This window comes from Octopus sinensis, linkage group LG11 (genome assembly GCF_006345805.1).
Source record: "Octopus sinensis linkage group LG11, ASM634580v1, whole genome shotgun sequence".
NCBI classification, from domain to species: Eukaryota; Metazoa; Mollusca; class Cephalopoda; order Octopoda; family Octopodidae; genus Octopus; species Octopus sinensis.
In genome coordinates, this window is record NC_043007.1 from 42,295,559 (window position 1) to 42,320,672 (window position 25,114).

The 25,114-nt window shown below is 33.2% G+C and overlaps 1 protein-coding gene and 1 long non-coding RNA gene across 19 annotated transcripts in view; one reads left to right on the plus strand and one right to left on the minus strand.

Moving 5' to 3' along the window:
- Window positions 1–25,114, plus strand: part of LOC115217047 (phosphofurin acidic cluster sorting protein 2) — a 313,884-nt gene that overhangs the window by 183,375 nt on the left and 105,395 nt on the right. The gene's annotated exons all lie outside the window — the stretch shown is intronic.
- Window positions 12,072–16,500, minus strand: LOC118765403. The gene is made up of 3 exons (XR_005001265.1): window positions 16,490–16,500; window positions 14,798–14,801; window positions 12,072–12,158 (listed from the first exon to the last, which is right to left on the minus strand). It is a non-coding gene; the product is annotated as an uncharacterized LOC118765403 (long non-coding RNA).

The window sequence follows — 25,114 nt, forward strand, 5'->3', positions numbered from 1 at the left end:
TCTGTTTTAAATAACATGGCAATAAATTTCTTTTAACAAAAGCTTTGTATATTGCATGAAGAGGGGTGACTAAAAGACAGTTAATTAGTCGTGTGTGAGCTCCCTTAATATATATATACACATACATACAAGGTGCAGCAAAATGATCTGACACATTTGTAGGTTTAGTAAAAGTGAAATAGAGAAAAGAATGCAAAATGTGTTTTTATTTTCGAAATGTACATATAATGTTATTTTGTTTCATTTGGTTTTAAAAATTAGATCAGTCAGGTGGATGCTGTTACTGTCCACACAGTGTTGAAGGCGTTGTCAAAAGTTGTCCATGACCCGATGGGCCATTTCATGTGGAATGGCAGCAATTTCTTGATGAATTGTATCTTAATTATTCAATAGATTGAGGGCAGCAAGTGTATACCTCTGATTTCAGGTATCCCCATAGAAAAAAAATCGCACGGGTTCAAATCAGGTGATCAGGTGGGAAAACCAATGTCACCGCACAATGAGATCAAATGATTGGGGAACATTTCCCTCAAAATTCCTATTGCACTTTGAGAAGTGTGGGCTGTTTGCCCCATCCTGCTGAGACCAAACATTGTCCCTATCAAGTTCACTCAGTTTGGGTTTCAGAAAAGTCTCTAACATCACACAATATCAATCAGAGTTTACTGTCACTGTAACATTGTCTCCTTCGAAGATGTATGAACCCCAAATGCCGAATTCTGCTGCTGTAGAATTTCTAGTGGGTACAAGATCATGTCTACCAAGCCTGAAGTACACATGGAACACTCTTCATGTTGCAGTTATGGATTTGTTGTTCTTGATAAACATTTCCACAATGAAAGTGTGATGCTTGCCCATCCAATTCATGTTGGCAACTGAAAATGAATTGAAACAAAACGTCACAGATGGCACCTATTGAAACAAAATGGCATTATATGTACATTTCGAAAATAAAAATATGTGTTTCATTCTTTTCTCTATTTCACTTTTATTAAACCTACAGATGTGTGTGTGTGTGTGTGGATATATATATATATATATATATATATATATATATATATATATATATGCAGAACTGTTACAGAATTTGTTTATAAAGATGTTTGATTTTCAATTTTGAATACTTTACCTGACTAGAAATAAGTTTTTTTAAAAATGCGTTTTAATTTGTGTATGAGTGTTTAGTCAAGTTGAAATTTTATTAATTAAGGAATGCTTAGTTTATTTTACGGGATGTCCAAGAATGATAGTCAAAAAACTTAAGTAACTAAGGGATTTTCTGTCAATGATAAGTTTGTCTCGGTATACAAAGATGTCTGAATAGAGAGTATAAATTTTTAAAAAAGGAGAGTAGAGCAGTTGGATGTATTTAGATTTAGGGAATAACACCCTCACCTACCTACTTGAAGTTGCTGAGCATGTTGCTCTGATTCAGAATGAGATAATGAGCTGCAGATGTTTGGATGCTGACTATTTGACATGGCTGACTGGTCATCCAACCTGTTTTGGTTCAGTACATTTTGACATTAAAGGCAAACATGCACATGCACACAAAGAAATATACACATTCCGATAGAGACTGGGAGGTGGGGAAGAACAAGAGAAACGTTAAAACATCTGTTGTCAAATAAGTTGGTATTGAATCAATGATGCCAAATAGGCAGCACCATAATGGCTGTGCCAAAGTGTCTCATATTCATTCTGAAAAGCTACATACTATCAAACAGTGACTCTGGGAGTATTTTCTTGCCCTTTATGGAACACTGGTGATGGTACCACATAAAAAGCACCCAACACTTTCAATAAAGTTATTGGCTTTAGGAGGGACATCCAGGTGTAGAAACCAAACCAAAACAGACTATAGAATCTGGTGCAGACCCTGGTCCTGTTAGGCCAACCCATGCCAGCATGAGAAATGGACGTTAAATGATGATGATGATATTCCATGCTAGCTTAGCTATATGGTCTTTGTGGAAAGTAGTGTTTTTTTTATACATACACTGCATGATTTCCTTACACTTTCATTCTCTTCAGTGAACTTGATGTAATTCTGGGCAGATTTTTCCCAAACCATCTTTAACATTTGGTTTTTATCTGTTTTCATAGAATTGTTTGAATGCTCTGAATTATCCTCCTCGCCACTGTCTATGTAGAGAAAGTGTGATATGATGAAGGAGCAAAACTCATCCTTCATATTAAATATCTAAATGTCTGAAATACATTTTTGCTATTCTACACCATGTTTTAATTGGATGTTAAACCAGTTGAAACACAGAGATGTAAATATTGAAAACATATTTCATTTCTAAAAAAACCTTTAATAATTTGAAAAATTATAATTATATTTCATCATTCATTTCTTTAAATATCCTTTTACGAAAAAGATTTTCATCAATTCCTTATAGTGAAGAACTAACATAGCTTTTGCTGCTGAAGCTTTACTTAAGTGCCAACACATATATTACACCAGCTTGTTCCTGAGCTCACAATGTATTGATAGTGAAAGACTTTGTGGAGCTGCAGTGTGAATGCACCTTTCTTTGTAAGCATCTTCATATAGACGGTTTAGAGGGGCAGAGGAGAAATTAATCCCAGTATTTGATTGGCATTTTATTATCAACTCTGAAGGAACGAAAGGCACATTTGGCTTTGGTATAATTATAATTCAGAACAAATATCACAAGGCATTCTGATACCTTAACCCTTTAGCACTTAAACTAGTCATATCCAGCCCAAATATTCTACCTGTTTTATGTTCAAATTGGCCAGATCCAAGCCTTTCACATCTAGCTTAGAATGTCATTTTAAAAATAACAATCACTTTCAAAATCTTGAAGCTACAAGATAATGGATAATTAATTTTGAAAAATATGGATAAGCAAGCATTACATTTGATAGATTAAACTGAATGTTAAAGGATTAACAATTCTGCTAGTTTGCCATCTTCTGCATTACTGAAGATAGGCAAGAGGGGGAGGAGTAAATAGCCCACAAATTGTAGGGATTTCAGACAAGTTTAAATTTTGATAAAAAAAAAAATCAAGATATATTAACTACATTTGACTGAACATTATTTCATGATTGGCACTATTGCATCAGCAATACCTTGGTCTCTTGGTTTAATTCCTGGTCATATTCTTGACAATAACTTCTGTTATTTCCTTTCAGGACTTCATTAAAGCTGCAGTTAAGCCTTTGTGGGGGAATAGCTTGTTTTTTTAGTTTTAGTATAGTAATATGTGGAGGCCCGTGGCCTAGTGTTTAGGGTGTGTCACTCATGATTGTTTTTGAGCTGAACACTTTCATTTCATGTTACTTTAATCCATTCCCATGTAAATGGGTAACCCTATGAGAGACTGGCCTCTCATTCAGGGGGACTGTTGACCAGCCCATCTCACCAGCAGGGTGGCATCATTCAAAAGTTACAGTAATGCAAGGAACCACATTGTGAATATCAGTGTGCGACAACATCCGATAGTCTAGTTGATACAGTAAATATAGGAATATGAAGTAGACATTGTTTCTTTTATCATTGTTACAATGGCCTCTTTTCAAAACTGGTTGATTTCATGCCACCTCCATTTAGTCCTACCTGATCACTTCTCTTCCTGTCATATTCCATATTGTGTCCAACATCACCACTATGCGTTGCACTAACCACTAGTTTTTCCCCTGTCCTAAAATATCCTTGGACTCTCACAATACTCCATCTCAGCTGAAATTGTTCAAGGAGAATATTAACTGCACTAATTTCACTTCTGATGGAGGACCTATGAAAACCATGGACATATCTCTTTTCTCCAAACTTAAATCATACAAAAAGAAAAGAAAAATGCTTCAACTGTTTTCACTCTTCGACATTTTCTAAATACCATCTTCCATGGGTTGATGAAATAATGTTGTAGTCAGGACCTGCAGTCTCTATGAAACAACTATAACCTCCCTCTAAATTTGAAACCATGTAGTTCTGTTAGAAGTAGTACTGTTTGACAGATTTGGACAACAATAATAGTGCACATGGTATACTTAAGAAGGTTGATTTACATTAAATATGTTGGAACCTCAAATTTCAAGCATGTTGTTAGAAATCAACTTATCCATTCAACATTCTAAGGTTAACTGAATCAGACAGTATTTGTTGTTGACATTGCAGGACTCAACAACAAATTAGTTATATTCTAGTTAGCACTGCTTAAGCAGACATCTAGTAGAGAAGCAGTTGATTAGTCATTTGAAAATAGCATTCCATAGGTTATATTGAATTTTAAATGTGTAGCATTTAAACCAGCTCAAATATTCTAGTGTCTTATGTTTATTCTGACCAGATCCAGTCTCTTGCACCTATCATACAATGTCATTATAAAAATAAACACATCATTGAAATCATGACAATATGAGATAATGCATGATTAATTCAGAACCTACTTCTAGCAGGTACCTTTGATTCATATCATCTAGCATGAGTGTGATGGATGATACAAACCAATGAGAGATCTTCTATGTGGTCACTTGAGGTTGAAATCATGACAATATGAGATAATGCATGATTAATTCAGAACAATGTGAATAAATAAGCATTAAATTTGACAAAGAAATCTGAATGCTAAAAGGTTAATCTGCTCCAGCACCAATAGTGGTATCAATATTTTAATCTGGAATGGTTGTACTACTTCTACTGCCTGAGTAGCTTGAGTTCACTGGTCTAGATGAAAGATATTAATTCCTTTAATTAGGAATGCCAGTAATATGCTATAATCTAGACAATTAATTATGTGCACCCCCCCTTTTTTTAATTATAAATTAGAGGATGAGGGAAAAGTACCCATGATTTCTGCTGGCTCTCTCAAGACTGTGTGATTGATGCAGTTAATATTCAGGTTAATGTATGTAGTAATAACAGGTTAATGTATGTAGTGAAAATGTGAGTGAGAAGAAGGTTCTAGTGGGAGGAAAAGCTTGAGCAAAGTTATGTAGGGCATGATTTTAGAGGGTGAAGCAGGAAGGTATGTCAGCAGGACTCAGGTGAAGTGGAGATGTGCTATTATCTCGTATAAAGCAAAGTTATTGTTGTTGTGGTAGATGCTGCAAAAAGAGGAAACAATATTATTGTTTTAGCTTCTGTCAGTCTTAATTGAACAGACTTATAGTAAAATATTCCACCTGTATCTATCCTAGCTTTTCATTTCTATATCTTTTTTCAAACATAGCATATCTAAGGCTATATTACCCAATATGTTTTTTTCCTTTCTAAGATGGTGTGGGTGTAAATTGTGGGAGATTTGTCTACTACTTCTAGCAGGTACCTTTGACTTATATCATCTAGCATGAGTGTGATGGATGATACAAACCAATGAGAGATCTTCTATATGGTCACTTGAGATTGTATGTGTTGCAGAGTAAATCTTTGTCATTTAGTCAAATGGCCTTCTTTTGGATGTGACCCAGGGCAAAGGATAGAACCCATTATACAATTTTCAAAAATTTGCAGAACCTATATCTATATTTTGCAGACACTCTCAGAATCAAAAACTGTTTTAAAGAATTGATACATATAAAAAAAAAAACGTTTTTAAAACTTATTTTCAAAAGGTAAATTGCATTTGTTTTATAAAATAAATGCTTGTTAAATTTTATTAAAATACCTCTTATTTCATGGTACCCTTGCATTTTTACAAAAGCACTTGTAGATTGTGTGTGTGTGTGTGTGTGTGTGTGTGTGTGTGTGTGTGTGTGTGAGAGTGTGTGAGTGAGAGAGAGAGAGAGAGAGAGAGATAATACTAAGAATAGCAGCACTTTCATAAGTTATGTAAACTGTACTATATTACTTGAGCTTAGTACACGTTCAGCAAATGATTTGATGGCTAAAATATTTTCTGAACTTCAAGTGAATACCTTGAGAACTAGTCAGGTAGCTTGAATTTTGGAATTGTAGCAGCTGGTGGTCTGTTTATTTTCATATACAGAAATAGTGAGGTACAATACTGTTTCTTTGGTACATGTAGAGTTTGGCTATACTGAGAAAGATTATGTTGTCATTTCCCCCATTATTTTCGAGGTGTGTTCATGAAGGCAATGCAGGTTTAGTGTGAGCTTTTCAGGGCTTTTCTCTCTTTGTGAATGATGCCTTTGTCTGGATGGTTAGAGAAAAGTGAAAAGTGTTAACTGCATAAGTGCGTGTTGTTAGAAGTGCCAACAGGTAGGTATTTAACTCTAACTACCAACCCGTGTGAGACTGCCCTTAGGTTTATAATATAAACTTCCTGTTTTAAAGTAATCTAAATTGAATCCTTTCATTGAAATTTCATGTTAATTTATGTTTCATTCACCAGTTTATTAATGTGGAAGCCATTTTACTACACTCTTCTTTATTTTTGAACTTAATTGAAATATAGGCAGCACATTTCAACCTAAATATGGAAACTAAAGAGTTAATAGATAGAAAGAATTGTGCTGTGGAGCAGTCTGGAAGGAAATTTCAAAGTAAATAAATAATAAAAGAGAAATAGATGGATCCATAGACAGGCAACCCATCTAGGAGATTCTCATATCAGACACAATCAAAGCTCTTGCTTGTGTCAGGTGCAGTGATATTGCTTTCAAATGAAATTTATGAAAATGAGTATCAAAACAAGCTTCTGGTAGATCTGTTTCTGCAGAAGCCATAGCACTGGGAATTAATTGAAGGAAAGAGAAAGGAAGAGAAAGACTACTTCTTTTACTCTTATTCTTTCTTCCTCCATTGTCATTCTCATTTTCTTTCTGCTCCTTTTCCTGCTTTCTCTTCTACTTCCTTTCCATCATTCCTATCCCCTTCCTCCTCGTTCTGTTCCCCTCTCACATCATACTCTTCCTCTTTGTTCTCACTCCTTCCACTTTCTTCTCATAATCACTTTCTCTTCATACTCTCCTCTTCCTCCAAATCCTTCTCATTTTCATCCTCTTTCCTTTCCTCTTCTTGTCTCCAACTACAAAGAAATCTGTTGCAATTAACCAAAGCTATCATTAATCGTATTCATTCCTTGCCTAGTATTCTTCCAACAAGTTTTTCATTATCATTATCATCAAGGTGCAGATATGATTGTGCACAATACTGGAGTCAGCCGACTTTATTCTAAAGAAGCTACTATGACTGGTTCCAGAACTGGAATACTGCTACCTTACCTGCTGTGTATGGGATGAGAGAGCAGAAAATATATTTTTTTAACTAATTATTGTTATTCTATTGAGTGACATGTAGGGGCAGGTGTTAATATTGAAGGTTACAATGGAATAATTGTAGTGTTGCTAGTTGTTGTTTAGCCCAAGGCTGACCCTGATCCAGCACTTTCCTAACAATCAACCTGTCTTTTGTTTTTCCCAATAGTAGTTCTTGCTCTACCCACCCACAAGCTTTGTCTTGCACTAGCCCTCAGACATTAATAATAATAATGATCACATGTCGGCTGACCCATTTTTCAGCCACAACTCTCATCCTCTAGGTGATTACTTGACCTGACAGAAATAACAACCAAATCCTCATCAAATCATTCCTGGTTGTTTATTGTATATCACGATTTGTAAACAGAAACTTAATTTGACCAATCACAGGTTCTGTGATTCAGAAGGAGTGTCTAACTCAGTGCCAAACAAATACCTCTAGGAACTTCATTCATAACTGATTTTTCTTATAATAATTGTATCCTTCACCAATGTGTGTATGCACATATATAAATGTGTGTATATATTGGGTCATCCCATAAATAATGCAATTTTTAAATACTTTTACTTTTTAAAATTAAGATAAACAAACTTCTTTTTTAATCTAAAATATACTCTCCTTCATTTTCTACAAAGCTCTTTCATCTCCCTGGTAGACTTGCAAGACCCTTCTTTCAAAATTCACTTATTCGTCACAAAAAATACTCCTCCAGTACTGTTCTGACCTCATCTACAGAATTCATATTTTTTCCATCCAAATAATTTTGAAGACTACAGAATAAATGATAATCAGATGGGGCAATGTCCGGCAAATATGGTGGGTGCAACATCGTTTCCCAATCAAACTGCTCCAGCCTTTGGAATGTCATCCTCGCTGTATGTGGCCAAGCATAGTCCTGATATAGAACACCTTTTGTCTTGAAGCCAAATATGGTCGTTTTTCTTGTAGCGCTGACTTAAGCTGCTCAAACTCACAATAGACCTCCTTTGTTATAATTTGGTTTAAACTTAAAAGTTCAAAGTGGACTAAACCTTTCATATCCCACCAAACAGGTAACACCACCTTGCATGGATAAAGACCTTCTATATCCTGGGGTGCCAGTGTTTCTCCTGTCTTCAGCTCTTGGTATTTTTATGGAGAACCTGTTTCTGTCACTAGTCACTGTTCAGTCCAAAAGAAGGTTCATTAGTGAGATGTGACGGCAAAGAAGAGCACACATTCATTCTCTACGTGCAATTAGACTCAGAAAGTTCGCGAGGTACACATTGACCCAATTTGCTGACTTTTCCAATGGCATGCAGGTGTCAATGAATGGTTGAATGACTAAATCCAAGATTCTCTGCTAATTCCTCAACAGTTACAATGGGATTTTATTCTACCAGGGTTTGCAGGATGTCCTCGTCAAGGACAAAGCTCATCTAGGATGTAGTTTCTGGCTCAGAACTTCTGGAACCACCATTGACACTGGTATACACTTAATGTCTGATCCTCATATACTGCATTAATATTCTTTGCACTTTATGTTGCGTTGTTGCCTTTATTGAACTCATAAAGTAAAATATGCTGAATATGCTCCTTTGTCACTTTCACTATAGCTTTGAAAAAGTAACTGTTAAAATCGAACTGTACTTTTCAAAAGTTGCACTAAGAATAAGGACACGGTAAAATTACTACCTGCTTTTATAGCAAGTTGATGCTGATGGTTTACCCCATCCCCCTCTGACTTTCAGTTCATGCAATTGAAAAACCTGCATTATTTATGGGATGAACCAATATAAAATATATATATATATATATTTATGCATTTATGTATATATATATATATTTATGCATTTATGTATATATATATATATAGCATTTATGTATGTATGCATTTATGTATATATATATATATATATATATATATATATATGCATTTATGTATGTATGCATTTATGTATATATATATATCTATATATATATATATATATAATGCATTTATGTATGTATGCATTTATGTATATATATATATATATATGCATTTAGTATGTATGCATTTATGTATATATATATAATATATGCATTTATGTATGTATGCATTTATGTATATATATATATATATATTATGCATTTATGTATGTATGCATTTATGTATATATATATATATATATATATATATATATATGAGATTTATGTATGTATGCATTTATCTATATATATTATATATATATATATATATATATATATATGCATTTATGTATGTATGCATTTATGTATATATATATATATATATATATATGCATTTATGTATGTATGCATTTATGTATATATATATATAATATATATTAATATATATATATATATTATGCATTTATTGTGTATGTATGCATTTTAGATTTATATATATATATATATATATATATATATGCATTTATGTATGTATGCATTTAGTATATATATAAGCATTTATGTATGTATGCATTTATGTATATATATAATATATATATATATATGCATTTATGTATGTATGCATTTATGTATATATATATATATATATATATGCATTTATGTATGTATGCATTATGTTTATATATATATATATATATATATATATATATATAGCATTATTTATGTATGTAGCATTTATGTATAATATATATATATATATATGCATTTATGTATGTATATATAATATATATATGCATTTATGTATGTATATATATTATATATATATTATATATATGCATTTATGTATATATATATATATATATATATATATATGCATTTATGTATGTATGCATTTATGTATGTATATATATATATATATATATATGCATTTATGTATGTATGCATTTATGTATGTATATATATATATAATATATATATGCATTATGTATGTATGCATTTATGTATATTATATATATATATATATATATATGCATTTATGTATGTATGCATTTATGTATGTATATATATATATATATATATATGCATTTATGTATGTATGCATTTATGTATGTATATATATATATATATATATGCATTTATGTATGTATGCATTTATGTATATATATATATATATATTATATATATATATATATATGCATTTATGTATGTATGCATTTATGTATAATATATATATATATATTATATATATATATATATGCATTTATGTATGTATGCATTATGTATATATATATATATATATATATATATATATATATATATGCATTATGTATGTATGCATTTATGTATGTATGCATTATGTATATATATATATATATGTATGTATGCATTTATGTATATATATAATATATATATATATATATATGCTTTATGTATATATATATAATATATATGCATTTATGTATATATATATATATATATATATGCATTTATGTATATAATATATATATATATATATGCATTTATGTATATATATATATTATATATATATATATATGCATTTATGTATATATATATATATATATATATATGCATTTATGTATATATATATATATATTATATATATATATGCATTTATGTATATATATATATATATATATATGCATTTTGTGGATATATATATATATATATATGCATTTATGTATATATATATATATATATATATGCATTTATGTATATATATATATATATATATATGCATTTATGTTATATATATATATATATATATATATATGCATTTATGTATATATATATATATATAATATGCATTTATGTATATATATATATATATATATATGCATTTATGTATATATATATATATATATATATATAGATATATATAGCATTTATGTATATATATTATATATATATATATATATATATGCATTTATGTATGTATGCATTTATGTATATATATATATGCATTTATGTATGTATGCATTTATGTATAATTATATATATGCATTTATGTATGTATGCATTTATGTATAGATATATATATGCATTTATGTATGTATGCATTTATGTATGTATATATATATATATATGCATTTATGTATGTATGCATTTATGTATGTATATATATGTATGCATTTATGTATGTATATATATATATGCATTTATGTATGTATGCATTTATGTATGTATGCATTTATGTATGTATATATATATATATATATATATATGTATTGTATGCATTTTGTATATATATATATATAATTACATTTATGTATGTATGCATTTATGTATATATATATATATACATTTATGTATGTATGCATTTATATATATATATATATATATATATACATTTATGTATGTATGCATTTATGTATATATATATATATATATACATTTATGTATGTATGCATTTATGTATGTATATATATATATATATATATGTATGTATGCATTTATGTATGTATATATATATATATATATATATTATATGTATGTATGCATGTATGTATGTATATATGTATGTATGCATTTATGTATGTATATATATGTATGTATGCATTTATGTATGTATATATATATATATATATATATGCAATTTATGTATATATATATATATATATATATGCATTTATGTATGTATGCATTTATGTATATATATATATATATATATATATATAGCAAATTTCCCTCACAGTTAACTTGAGGCTATGGTAGAAGACACTTGCCCAAGGTACAGCACAGTATTATGAAAACTAGAACCATGGTTGCTAACCCTGCCTTTTTTTCTTCTCTTTTTTCCCTATCCACTTCTGCTTTTTCAATTATAAGGTGTACTGGAGATGGAACAAAGAATTATTGATGCACTTCAAATAGGAAGTTTTGGAAAACTGTCTTCCATCCATCCATCTCTGCCCACCACTCATGGGATTGTCAGACCTTAAGCACCTCCCTCTTAAGGATCCTGTCAGAAGCAGTTACCATTATACTTTTCAGCTGGATTCTCAAGCATGGCCAACTGAGACCATGGCTATTATCCAAACATTTCATTCTTGGTCTACCCTTTGGTCTCCTGCTGGTTAGCTCAGCTTCAAGAATCTATGCTGTAATTCTTTCCTGCAACATTCTAATCACATGTCTGTAGTATCAGAGCTGTGACCTTTCAATGCAGAGAAGTATCAGTTTAACCTGGAGAGACTTCCGGACCTCCAAGCTACACACCTGGTTGAATTACCTCACTCCAGAGATTCTTCAGAGGAGCCCTATTTTAGTTACTCATATTCGCAGTCATATTCTTCTGGTCATTACCCAAAACTGTATTAAAGTTGAGGAAAAATAGAAAGCTTTTGCTTACTATGTTTTATTAATCATACTTTTATATAGCAAAATTTTGAATAACATGGTTTTTCAAAATGCTCAAACATTATTAATATTGTTCTTCTCAATCTTTGAATTATGTTTTTAAAAAAATCTGCTGGTCACTGTTTGAGAACCACTGCTATAGATAATTTTATACTGTGAGTGACCTTATACAGTAGATCATTGCTTCTCAGCTTTTTCACTCTTGGGAAGTCCTTGAAATATACTCCATGTATCAGGGATTCCCTCCATGAGAATTACTATGTCTTTATTAACTCTCCTGGGACACCAGGGCCCATTGATCAGCCCAAGTGATTCAAGCTGAAAAGTCTTTGAGGCTGATCCATTGGCCCGATGAAACAAACATTTTGAAGTGTAACAGCCAATCAGAGATCATTTTTCTGTAGATATAATATATAACTGTATATTATATATAGTTTTACATACTAATAAGGTAGTTTTAGGCACTTTATCCTTTTGTTTTCTACATGCACCTATCAATTTCAATCTCTACACATACCAAAACACTGTGTCTCAAAAGGGTTAATATTTTTCTTTCTCTTTCATAAGTCAAATTTCATAAGAGTAAAACAAATAAAATTTGTCTTTTAAAAATTTCTTAGTACTAAATTCATCAGATACCATAAAGATAATTAACCCTTAAATTTTCATAGTTATTTCAGTAATGATGTAAAATATCCAGCAAAAAAAGGAACTGATATTTTCTGCAAGTCATGTTGCCTCAATAAACTTGACATGTTCTTTTACTTGTTTCAGTCATTTGACTGCAGCCATGCTGGAGCACCACTTTGAAGTGTTTTTGTCAAACAATTCAACCCCAGGGCTTATTTTTAAGTTCAGTCTTTGTTCTATCAGTCTCTTTGCCAAACCACTAAGCTACAGGGACGTAAACACATCCACACCAGTTGTCAAGTGATGGTGGGAGGACAAACACAGACACAAAGAAACACACATGTTGTATGTGTGTGTGTGTGTATATGCAATGGGCTTCTTTCAGTTTCCATCTACCAAATCCACTTAAAGGCTTTAGTTGGCCCGAGGCTATAGAAGACACTTGCCCAAAGTGCCACACTGAGTGACTGAACCAGGAATCATGTGGTTGGGAAGCAAGCTTCTTACCACACAGGCACGTCTTCATCTTATATCTCAACAAAAAATAATTTCAAATGTGACATTCCTCAACAAAAGATAGATTGTGCCCTCTGAAGTTAATGGTAATGAAAATTTTAGTGGATATATCTGATTTCTGCAGTAAAAGGATTAAGCAATTTTATCTTAAACCAAAACCTTGTTTAGACTAAACTCATCTATATTTCCCTATTAATCACTACTGTATTGTTTTGTTTTTTATTACATACAGAAGCCAGGACTTTTTTTTTACCTTAATGAGTATGTCATGAGTGTATATGATAAAATTACAAATATAGAATTAAACATAAAAATGATTCCAAATGATAGATAGCAATATTTATCACTATTTTTTTGTGGTGTCTCATTGAATCCTAGGGTTCCTAGAACCTTAATTGGAACTTTAATTGGAGTCTTAATTGGAAATGCTGCTTCAATCAGAATAAACTTCAGATAGAATAGAATGACACAGTTTCATTTTCTTTTCCTTCATTAGATTATGTCCTCTGCCTCTGTCAAAAATCAATAAGCTATCATGGTGTCATAACTTGGAAACATAATGTTCTGTTGATCCAGTATTGCTGTACTTAGTACTTTTAAATGAAGGATTAAGTGGTGCAACTGTTGCGCATGTTCTGTTTGATATGTTTATTGCATGCAACACGTTGTATTCAGTTGAGTTTTTATTTTTCTTTGCTTGTGAATGACATGCTAACTATAGTACACTTTGTGTAGGTAGTGCTATGTTTGTACTGGATGATGAATGAAGCAATTATTGCAAATGTCAACTTTCAGTTAAATACTACACACAGAGCAATTGACATGTCGAAATGTGTAGAGTGCACCCAAATGTCACTACCATGTATAATATTTTCTGTTCTTCTTTCTTACTCTCTCTTCCTCTCTCCCTCCTCTTCCTCTCTCTGATACAACAAATGCTTGTCTAGGCAATTATGAACCAACCCATTTTGAAGCTAGGCTGACACTTCTACATTTTTTTTTTATCCCCCAATGCTTACTGATTGGTGTACTGTTTACTGGTACAGATTACAGGAAGCACCACCTTTATTATTTTTTTTTTTCAGCTAATGTCTCTCATTTCATACCTGCAGAGGACAGACAGTTTACTCACTTTTAAATCAAGGCATTATAAAGAGTAGTTGAGCTTTTTAGCCAAGGTGTCAACACTTGGCTTGCTCTCACTGCTTAAGTGGGTTTTTCTTTCTTTGGATTTCTTAGCTAACAATCTATCCAACTACGTCTCTATATATTTCTGAATGTAATAGATATAGATATATATATATAGGTATGTATGTATGTGTATGTATGTAAGTATAGTTTACTATATTAAGCTCATTTCTATTTCTCTGTGTATATCAATCAATATTTTAGTCAATTAATCAATCAACATTATAGTTTCCACCCTTTCATCTTTATATTTCTAACAAGTTGTCTGCCAAAAGTGTTTCGCCAGTTTTCAATGTAATCAAGGTTTTGGACGGATTTAGTAAATTCTCTCTTTCTCCTCCCCTACCTCAACAGTATTTATAGCTTTATCTACTTTAAGTTCCATCATTAAAACTGACTTATTTCATGTCTTTCGATGTTTCTAAATTCTTATGATATATTTCTATATAATTAGGTTGGTGTCAGCTTGCTGAAGTCTTAGGCTATCATTCACATTGCACTTTGCTTGGTTTAAAACCTCTTTGGTAAGGCCATACTGGAGCCCCATATAGGCGTTTCAATTGGGATTTTTAAATTCGTACATTGGTTCAGGTGATCTTGGTCAGTTTCATATTCATTGACGTTTGGTGTGATATACGGAGGAGAAATATAAACTGTTATTTTGCAGGAACCCATCTATTTATCCGTGTGTGTGTGTGTTGTTTGTTTGATGGTGATAATAAATTGAGTTGCACTTGTTCGACAAGTGATATGACCTGAATGTTGGAATTATAACAATTGCTTTGCAGTAGATTCAGCTTTTAAACACACATACACAATTATATCCACTTTTACTTTGTTGTTATTTTATGATAATCATCTATATTTATGAGGCATGATACATCTGTGACATAACTTGGCAATGGGCTGGACAATCATTAGAGCACCAGAAGAAATGCTTTGCAAAATTTCTTCCAACTCATTACGTTCTATATTCAAATTCCACCGAGGTCAACTTTGTCTTTCATCCTTTTGGTGGTTGATAAAATAAATACTAGTCAAGCACTGGTGTCAGTGTAATTGACTAATACACTCCCCGCAAATTGCAAGCCTTATGCCAAAATGATTATTATTTAGAGCAATGAGCTAGCAGAATCATTAGCATGTCAGACAAAATTCTTAGTGTCATTTCTTCTGGCCTTATGTTCTGAGTTCAAATTCCACTGAGGTTGATTTTGCTTTTCATCCTTGCGGGGTCAATGAAGTAAAATACCAACGAAGTACTTGGGTCAGCGAAGACTTACTCACTCCCCAAAGATTGCTGGTTTTGTGTCAAAATTTGAAATAATTATTAAGATAGGGAGCTGACAGTATTGTTAGTGTTGGACAAAATACACTGTAGCATTTCTTTTGGCTCTCTACATTCAGAGTTCATATCTTACCAAGATCAAATTTGACTTCCATCCTTTTGAGGATTGGTAAAGTACCAGTCAGTTACTAAAGTTGATAGTTTAACTAACCCTCTCCCCTTAAAATTGCTGGCCTTCTACCAAAATTAGAAAAAAATTATTATTAGTGTGGATCTGGTAGAATCATCAGTGCAGCTCCGAAAGTGCTTATTGGCATTTCCTCCAGCTCTGAGATTAAATTCTGCTGAGGTTGATTTTGTCTTTCATCCTTTCAGGGTTGCTAAAATAAGTGCCATTTGAGTACTGGGGGTGATGTAAATGACTTAGAGCCCTCTCACTATAATTGCTGTCTTTGTGCCAAAATTGGAAACAATTTTTATGACATATGTGCACGCACGCACACACAATTTCAGCTATTTCCTCTGGCCATGTAACATTACTGGCACATGATCTCTCATTTCCTTCTCTTGAGAATGTGTCATCTGTAAATATATCATAGTGTGATATAATAAAAAAAGGTCAAAATATCACTAGCATTTACTTTCAATTCAAGAGAACACCACACACATTTTGACCATACTATAACTTCATCATTTTGGTCTTTCATTTGCTTGATACTGACAGGAGTCACATACTCCTCCTTCAGATTGTGATTTCTTGTTGAGACAATGTTCCCTTATAGAAGTATAAAAGACAAACATGAAGCAGATAATGTAGCAATACAAGTTATCAGCTTTTTGAAGCTTACACCAGTTACATCCCAGTCTCAGCTACGATGGCTTTTGAGGCCTATGCCTTTAACAAGGCATAGGCCTCAGGTTTGCTTATTCTAGTCATGTTCACAGCATGAAAGAGTGTTACTATTGAAAGTGCTTTATTAAAAATAACAATCCATTTCACATTGTCTTTTGGTAATTCCTTGAAGGCAATGAATAATCCTTAATAAATTACACTTGGCAACCTTATTCTTAAAAAGCATAAAAGAAAAGAAAAACATGTAAAATTGTCTTACACATTTGTCATTATTACAAAGTTTGTTACATAAATATGCATATCTCCAAAGTTCTTGGTCACTTGTCATTGCTTCCAACGCTCGAAGGTCATGCTTCACCACCTCATCCCAGGTCTTCCTTTGTCTACTTCTTCCACAGGTTCCCTCTACTGCTATACATATCTATCTATCTATCTATCTATCTATCCACACACAAACACACACAAATATACAAATGTAGTGAGAAAAGTTGGGCATAAGAGGAATCAAATGTAGTATGCAAGAGAGAAGACTACATTGGTTTGCACATGTGATGCATATGAATGAGGACAGCTGCATAAAGATGGGCTGAAGACTGAAAGTGGACAGTAACTGCAGAAGTGGGAGACCCAGGAGGACATGGGATGAAGGACCAGTCTCAGGATGTTGTCAGGAAGAAAATGACAGTGGACTGAGATGTCTAGTGATATGAAGTTCTTGAGAAGACCTGTGCAAAACTGAGTTCTAGAAGGGCTATGTGTCCCACCACACTTAACAAGAAAACTTCTCACACACCCTAGTTCTCTTTTCTTCCTTACATTTCTACTTCATGCATTATGCTTACCTCTCACTTCCCAATCCTGCCCTCTTGTCCCTGTCTCACTGTATCATTGGTATCTGCTACCCTCCCCATCCCCCAACCTATGTGTTCCACCCCCACTTAACAGGAAAACTTTTCACACACCCAACCTGCAACAAACCAATCTACATCTCTACTTTTCCTCACATTTCCTCCATCATACACTATGCCTACCTCTCACTCCCCGATCCTGTCCTCACGGGGGGGGGGGGCTGTTTCTCTATATTATTGTTATCTGGTAACCCCCCCCCACACACACACACACTATATATACCCAGGTTTTCACCCCCCCCCCGCTCTATACCTAGGTGTTCACCACTCCCCCACCCCTTCACTCTCTAATCACGCTTCTTTCACAATATCTTGCCACTTATATTATGACCTTCGAACCTCAAAGGTATTCCCAGGCACTTGCCACCATCTATATCTCTCTTCCTTTACTCAACCATTCCATTTATATTCTCATACCCGTCCCTTTTGAGTATGCCCAGTACTTTGCCACCCTCTCTATCCTGCTGTCTCCCACTCTCTCTCTCCTTCTGCCTCAGTTTGGGTAACCATGTATCTCCTTTGTGGCAACATACCTATTTCTGTCTTCAATTTTGACCTCATTCTCTGGCCATTTCAGTCTCTCTGTCTCACTATAACCTTTCATCATTTGACACAAGATCAATTCCTCCAATGCCCCTCTCCCTTCTCAAAAGATTTTTGTCTTACATGTTACTTGGTGACCTGTCAGTGCAGGTGCCACTTAAAAAGCACCCAGTCCACATGGTAAAGTGGTTGGCATTTGAAAAGACATTCAGCTGTAAAAACCTCGCCAAAACTGACCTCACCTGTGCCACGTAAAAAGCACTAAGTCCACTCTGCTGAGTAGTTGGTGTTAGGAAGGGCATCCAGCTGCAAAAACTGCCAAAATGGTCACAGAAGTCTGGTGCAGGCTTCTGCCTGACCATCTCCTGTCAAACTGTCCCACCCATACCAGCATGAAAGGTGGACATTAAATAATGATGATGATGATGTTATATATATGTATATATATGTAATGTGTGTATGTATTTGCATTTAAATATGAATTTGTGATGTATGTATGTTCATCTTATAAGTATCTTTTCTAGAATGAGAGAACTGCTTTCTAACAAAGAAACAAACTTTCCATCATTGGAGTTTGGATCACAACAATGATAATTGTTACATATGAACTTTAAGAAAGTTTTGCATATTTTTACTGTTTCTCTTAGGCATTTACTAACATAACCACTTGTACTAGTGATTATTAGAATGAATGTAAATTTATAGTCATGGTAGGAGTTGCAGGTTTCAAAGTAGTTGTCCATAGTTATTCTTCTACTTGCCGATTTTGGAAGAGATGTTCACATTTGCAGGACAGCTAACTTCTATGGCTACATGGCCTTTCTTTTCTGTCCCAAATGACTATATATATAGGGTCTATTATGTTTACATTTGGTAGAAACTTTGATAGGAATGTGGCACCAATAATCTTTGTGCTGTTATTTATGTATTCCATAGCAAAGATCTATTAAATACTTATCATTGGACAGTCTTTTTTCTATGGATGGTATTATTTATTGTTTTAGCAACATCATGTCATAGGTAGTATCCTGACTTTTTTGGACAGCTGCTGATTCCATGTGCTGTGTCCTCTACAGAAGAGTGACATAATTGATACTTGCAGTTGCATCTTGAGATTTTAAGACTCTACTGTCCCATTTGTTCATGAGATATTTTCGAATTACCTCTTGCACTTGCATTGCAAGAGAATAACCTTATAGATTTGATGTGATGTAATGGTCACAAGTCCAGGAGAGGTTATACTTCGTTTTCACATTAATATTGTCATCCTTTCCTAGTTTACAGGAAACAAATCCATACATAACCTTTTTGTGGTATGCAAAGTATTTTTTTTCTAGATCTTTGCTGAGATATGCAAACCCTACACTTCTGGATTCATACAAGACGTCTGTGCACTTAATTTTTCAGTATTTTATTGATGTATCTATTTTTGCTGCCTCTTGTTTTATAATGGTGTTACCTAAACAATATTGTACTACACTTGAAGGCTGCCTTTGCAGATCTTAAGTTTCTTCCTCCTACTTTCCTTCAGAGATGTGCGCGTGTGATTGTATGTATATATGAATAAATAAATTCAATGATTTTGGTTAAATTCGTATGCTGTGAGGGGAAAGTAGGATCTAATGTTTTAGGTGTTTAAACTTCTGTTTCTATAATTTTTTTGCTGATGTAGTTCGTTACTGGTTTTCTTATGCTTGTGCCCGCGCGATTATGCGATCGACGAGCAAAATGATAATGCAAGGTTCCGAAAAGGTTCTTACACCCCAGATACTCCTTTGTCACCTACCCCCACTGTCGTAAATGCAGACAACCAATGATTCGTCTGTTTGAAATGTATGACAGACGACGACAACATTGTTCACTAATATATTACGATATGAAATAAAATTTTCATATTCGGCTTCTCATCTTTTAATTAGAATTGAGTTGGTTATTCCTAGGTCGAACCTGACCAATGAAGGCTTTAGATGGATGACACTTTAGTGGTTACGGTCTTTTATTGAAATATAGTTTGAGCTCAATTATCCTATGTGTCTTTTTTTGCATAAGAAAATCGTGTTCGATTTGGGTAAAGAATTTAGATCCTATTTATGTCTTCCCGGGTGAACCACCGCATACAGATCTATGCAATTGCATACCCGCAAGGTCTTGTAGCAAGCGATGCAAGGGAAGTAACTCTAACAAAAATATAAAATATACATATGTATTATTACCTGCCCTTGACAAAGAAGTTCTGTTTTTATTTCGACGGTTTAAACCAGTTTGTTTTCGTTTTATGACCGGGATACAAAACCCGTTTAAATGGTTACTCGTTGCAATGATCTCTTTTCAAGTTATGAAAAGTATTTTTATTATTTTTCGATTGACTTTTAGTTGCTAACCCTGACCCTTGTACATATTTCATTATTATTATTATTATTCCAAGATAAATGGTTCTTAAAAAAAAAATAAATAAATAAAATAAAAGCTGGCAGAAAATTTTCTTTTATTTTATTTTTTCGAATTTTCAGAAAATTTTGCGAATTTGTGTTCTGTATACGGGTAAATCATACGATTATGAAAAAAAAAAATTCTTAAGCCCCCTCGCCCTTATAAATCCTTAAAATCCCATTCTTTTTGGAATTTGTTCTTTTTTTTTAATTTAAAATTAGAGTTTAAAATTTGGACTGTCTGAATATTTTTTACTTAAATTCTGCAATGGACCACCCTTGCATGTATTATCCATTCCACAAAATGTGTTTATAGGGAGAAAAATATTGGAAAACATCAATATATGTCAGAGTGAGGAAGAAACGAGGAAGGTATTCGGTAGTCGTGAGATGTGTTAAAAATAACAGCTAAATCGCTCAGAATTCCGCCCAAAAAAACTTATACTGACTCTTGTTGATGCTCAATAGAGTTCTAGAATTTCATGCATCAATTTTTCTTTGTGTGTGTGTGGGGGGGCACATTAGACTCCCTATTATGTGACCTAGTAGAGTTCTGAATCTTTATGTTCTGAGTTCAAACTTTATAATAATAATCAGGATTTTTCACACTGACAAATTTACAAACTTGTTTGGGATGCATGTAGTCCATTCAATGAAGTGTTTCATTTTATTAAATCAGAAGATGAAGTGCAAAGTTATCCCTCAGTCCAATTTGAATTCAGTCTTTTGGAAGTGAACACGTCAGATTTTCCACTCATGTCATAATAACAATAGACATAGCATTACAAATTACTATAAATTTATCTAAAGTTGAATAGCTAAGATATTACATTGACTTAGCTAATAAATTCATGATTGTGGTAGTCAAGGAATGTATCCATCATCTTACTTTGTAATTGGTACAACTGAAACGTGACTTCTGAGACCAGCACTAAACATCAAAAGGCAGTCCCATACAACTAACTAGGTTCTTTGTGGTGGAGGTAACTCTCAGAGATTACCATAAAGGAAAGATGACTGAGATTCTGCAGCCAGTGCTTTTGTAGCAAGAATGTAGTAGTGAGTCAAATGCTGATATGAAACATAGAAAGGGACATAAGAATTAGGGAATTTATCAACCAACTGGTTGCAGACTCTGTTGAAGAGTGATGCAGATGAAGTGTGATGTGGGAGGAGAGTTAAGGGGACAAGTGGTTGATGGTGTTCATCTGTGGATGACGTGATGATGATGATGATGATGAAATATGACAGAACTTTTCATAAAGACAAGAACATATACTTATAGAAATAGACTTTGGTAGGTTCAAGAAAATAGCAATACAAAAGTGTTAGAAACTTATATTATACGACATTTGTTGACTCTGAATAACTTAATGCCAATATATGTATGTTTTCTGACCAATAGGTACTTGGACTGTCACCATAGTAACAAAGCGAAAGCATGCAGAGTGAAATTGCTTGGCATAAATTGACCTCTTGAACTCTGCTGTGCATACACACTAAGTTTTAACATTCTAGCTCACTTCCACTGTTTACAACAGTTCTTGGAAGGAGATGAAGTTGAGCAGAGAATCTGCATCAAATTTTGCCAAAAGCTTGGCAGTACCTTCTCAAAGGTCTACGCAAAGTTTACAAAAAGTTTTCATTGTTCTTGACGCAATCAAGGAGATCTTGTGCAACTGAAACCTGAGTTTTTTTTTTTATTTTTATTTATTTGATAAGCTGAAAGCAGTTTTGGCACAAACTTAGCAGCTATGCGTCTCATACTGAAATCTTTAGTGATAATAGACTGAACTGAACCGTAACTAATCTGCACATCTGATAACTTATAGCTGCACACACATCTGTGATGTTTTTCTTAGTTCTGCTGGTTGCGGGTCTCCCAGAATGTTTGTCAATACTGACATTTCTTTAGCTATCTTGGAAACATTTGAACCATTCATACACTTGTGTGCAGCTCATACACTCCTTTCCATACACTTTCTGCAATTTTGTGTGGGTCTCTGAGCAGGTATCACCATGACAACTTTCTCTGTCGTGGTCAATGTGATGATCACATGCTACACGTGTTCATTCCAAGCACTGCTGTAGACAGCGGGTGCACAGCAGAGTTCAAGGTCAATCTGTGCCAAGCAGCTTCACTCTGTGTGCCTTAGCATCATTACTAAGGCAACAGTCTGGATACTTATTGGTCATACTTTGTATATAATTATTTACCTTTTCTTTTGCATTCTTTCTTTTTCAAAGGGGCTCACTTTTCAGAATGAGTGTGTGTATATGTTAATGAACAAGTGTGTGTGTGTGTGCATGCACACGCGCAGTAGTATAGGACACTACAGATAGATAATATTGATGTGATAGCTGTGTATTCCATCCAGTATGTCAGTATGGTGGAGATTTTGGTTCTGCTATTACCGTACTTAATCCATTGCTAGCATGGTAGAGATTAGCAATCGATTAACCCTTTAGTATTTAAACTGGCCATATCCAGTCAAAATAGTTAATCTGTTTTATGTTCAAACTGACCAGATCCAGGCTCTCACACCTACCCTACAATGTTATTCTACATTAAGTAATTATACTATCAAGATCTTGAAGATAAGAGATAATGCATGATTAATTCAAATCAATGGGAATCAATAGGTATTATGTTTGATAGAATAATCTGAACACTAAAGGGTTAAATCAATCCTGATACTTGACTGGTACTTTATTTTATCAACTTGAGAAGGATAGAATTTAAAGAACTATGAGAAATACAGCAAGGCATTTCATCAGATGCTCTGGCAAATCTGTCGATCAACTACTCTCTCTTGATTTAGCTGAAAGCATGGCTAAATAAATTAATAACAATAAAAAGTTCAAATTTTGGCACAAGACTGGTAATTTCGGGGAAGGGAATAAGTTGATATCGTTGATCCCAGTCCTCAACTGGTACCTATTTTATCAACCATGAAAGGATGAAAGACAAAGTTGACCTCAGTAGAATTTGAACTCAGAATGTAAAGACGGGCAAAAAGCAGCTATTTAACCTTTCCCTGGAAATTGCTGGCCTTGTGTCAAAATTTGAAATAATAATAATAATAATTTTATTATTATTATTAGTTGGTAGAATTTACCAATGAGTCAAACAAAATGTTTAGTGGCTTTTAGTTCTGAGTTCAAATTCTGCTGAGGTCAACTTTGCCTTTCATCTTTCTTGGGGTCAATAAAATAGGTACCAGTTGAGCACTGGAATCAATGTAATAGACTTACCCCTCCCCAAAATGTCAGGCCTTGTGCCTATAGTGGAAAGGATTATTATTATTATTCAGTAGAATCATTAGCATGTTAGCCAAAATGCCTAGTGCCATTTTTTTCCCCCTGCTTTATATTCTGAGTTCATATACTGCTAAGTTTGACTTGGCGATTTTAGATTTTCAGAATCAATAATATATGTACCAGTTGATCACTGGTGGGGTCAGCATAATGAACTTACCCACTGCCTCCAAAATTGCTGGCTTTGTAACAAACTAGAAAAAGTTGTGTGTTACTAATTATTTCTTTCTCTCTCTCAGAAGTCAGTGTTAGCATGTTGCCTTTCTCTTTTTTCTCCTTCTTTCCTTGTGAATGTTGTTATGACAGTAATTGTTTTTCCTTCACCCAGCTCTATTTCACTGAATGAAGAGACAAAAATGTTGTACTTCACAACAAGCAACAGCTCTGGTCTGCTGTTTGGAAATAACTCTGTGCATATACACACAAGTGTGTGTGTCTCTGTGTATGTATATGTTCACTTGCATTAGTTGCACTTAAAGTTGCAACTTTTGAGAAGAATGTTTACATGGGTTTGCTCCAACACATTCATTAGCAAACAAAAGCTCACACATGCAGCTATTCATTCATATATATATATATATATATATAGATAGATAAAACACAAAAATTTTGCATGCATATATGCATATATAAATACACACAGATATTTGTCTGAAATAGCTGCACTTTGAGGTGGAATGTGTGTTTTGCTGTCTACAGACTTACTTCAAACTTTTTTCTTATATTACTCATTTATATACATAAATACTAAAACACACACACACACACACACACACACACATGTAAATATAAAAATATGCATACTGCATACTTACGGCTACCTGAGCACCTCTTTAGTCAGTGGTTGTTACCTTCATTTTATTTTACCTGTGCAGTTGTTTATCAACACATATCTGGGACTGTTTCAGTTCTACAGACTTGAAATAGAGTATCTTTTCTTTAAGCCAACTGATCAGCTAAATTGGTACTAGTGTAGGG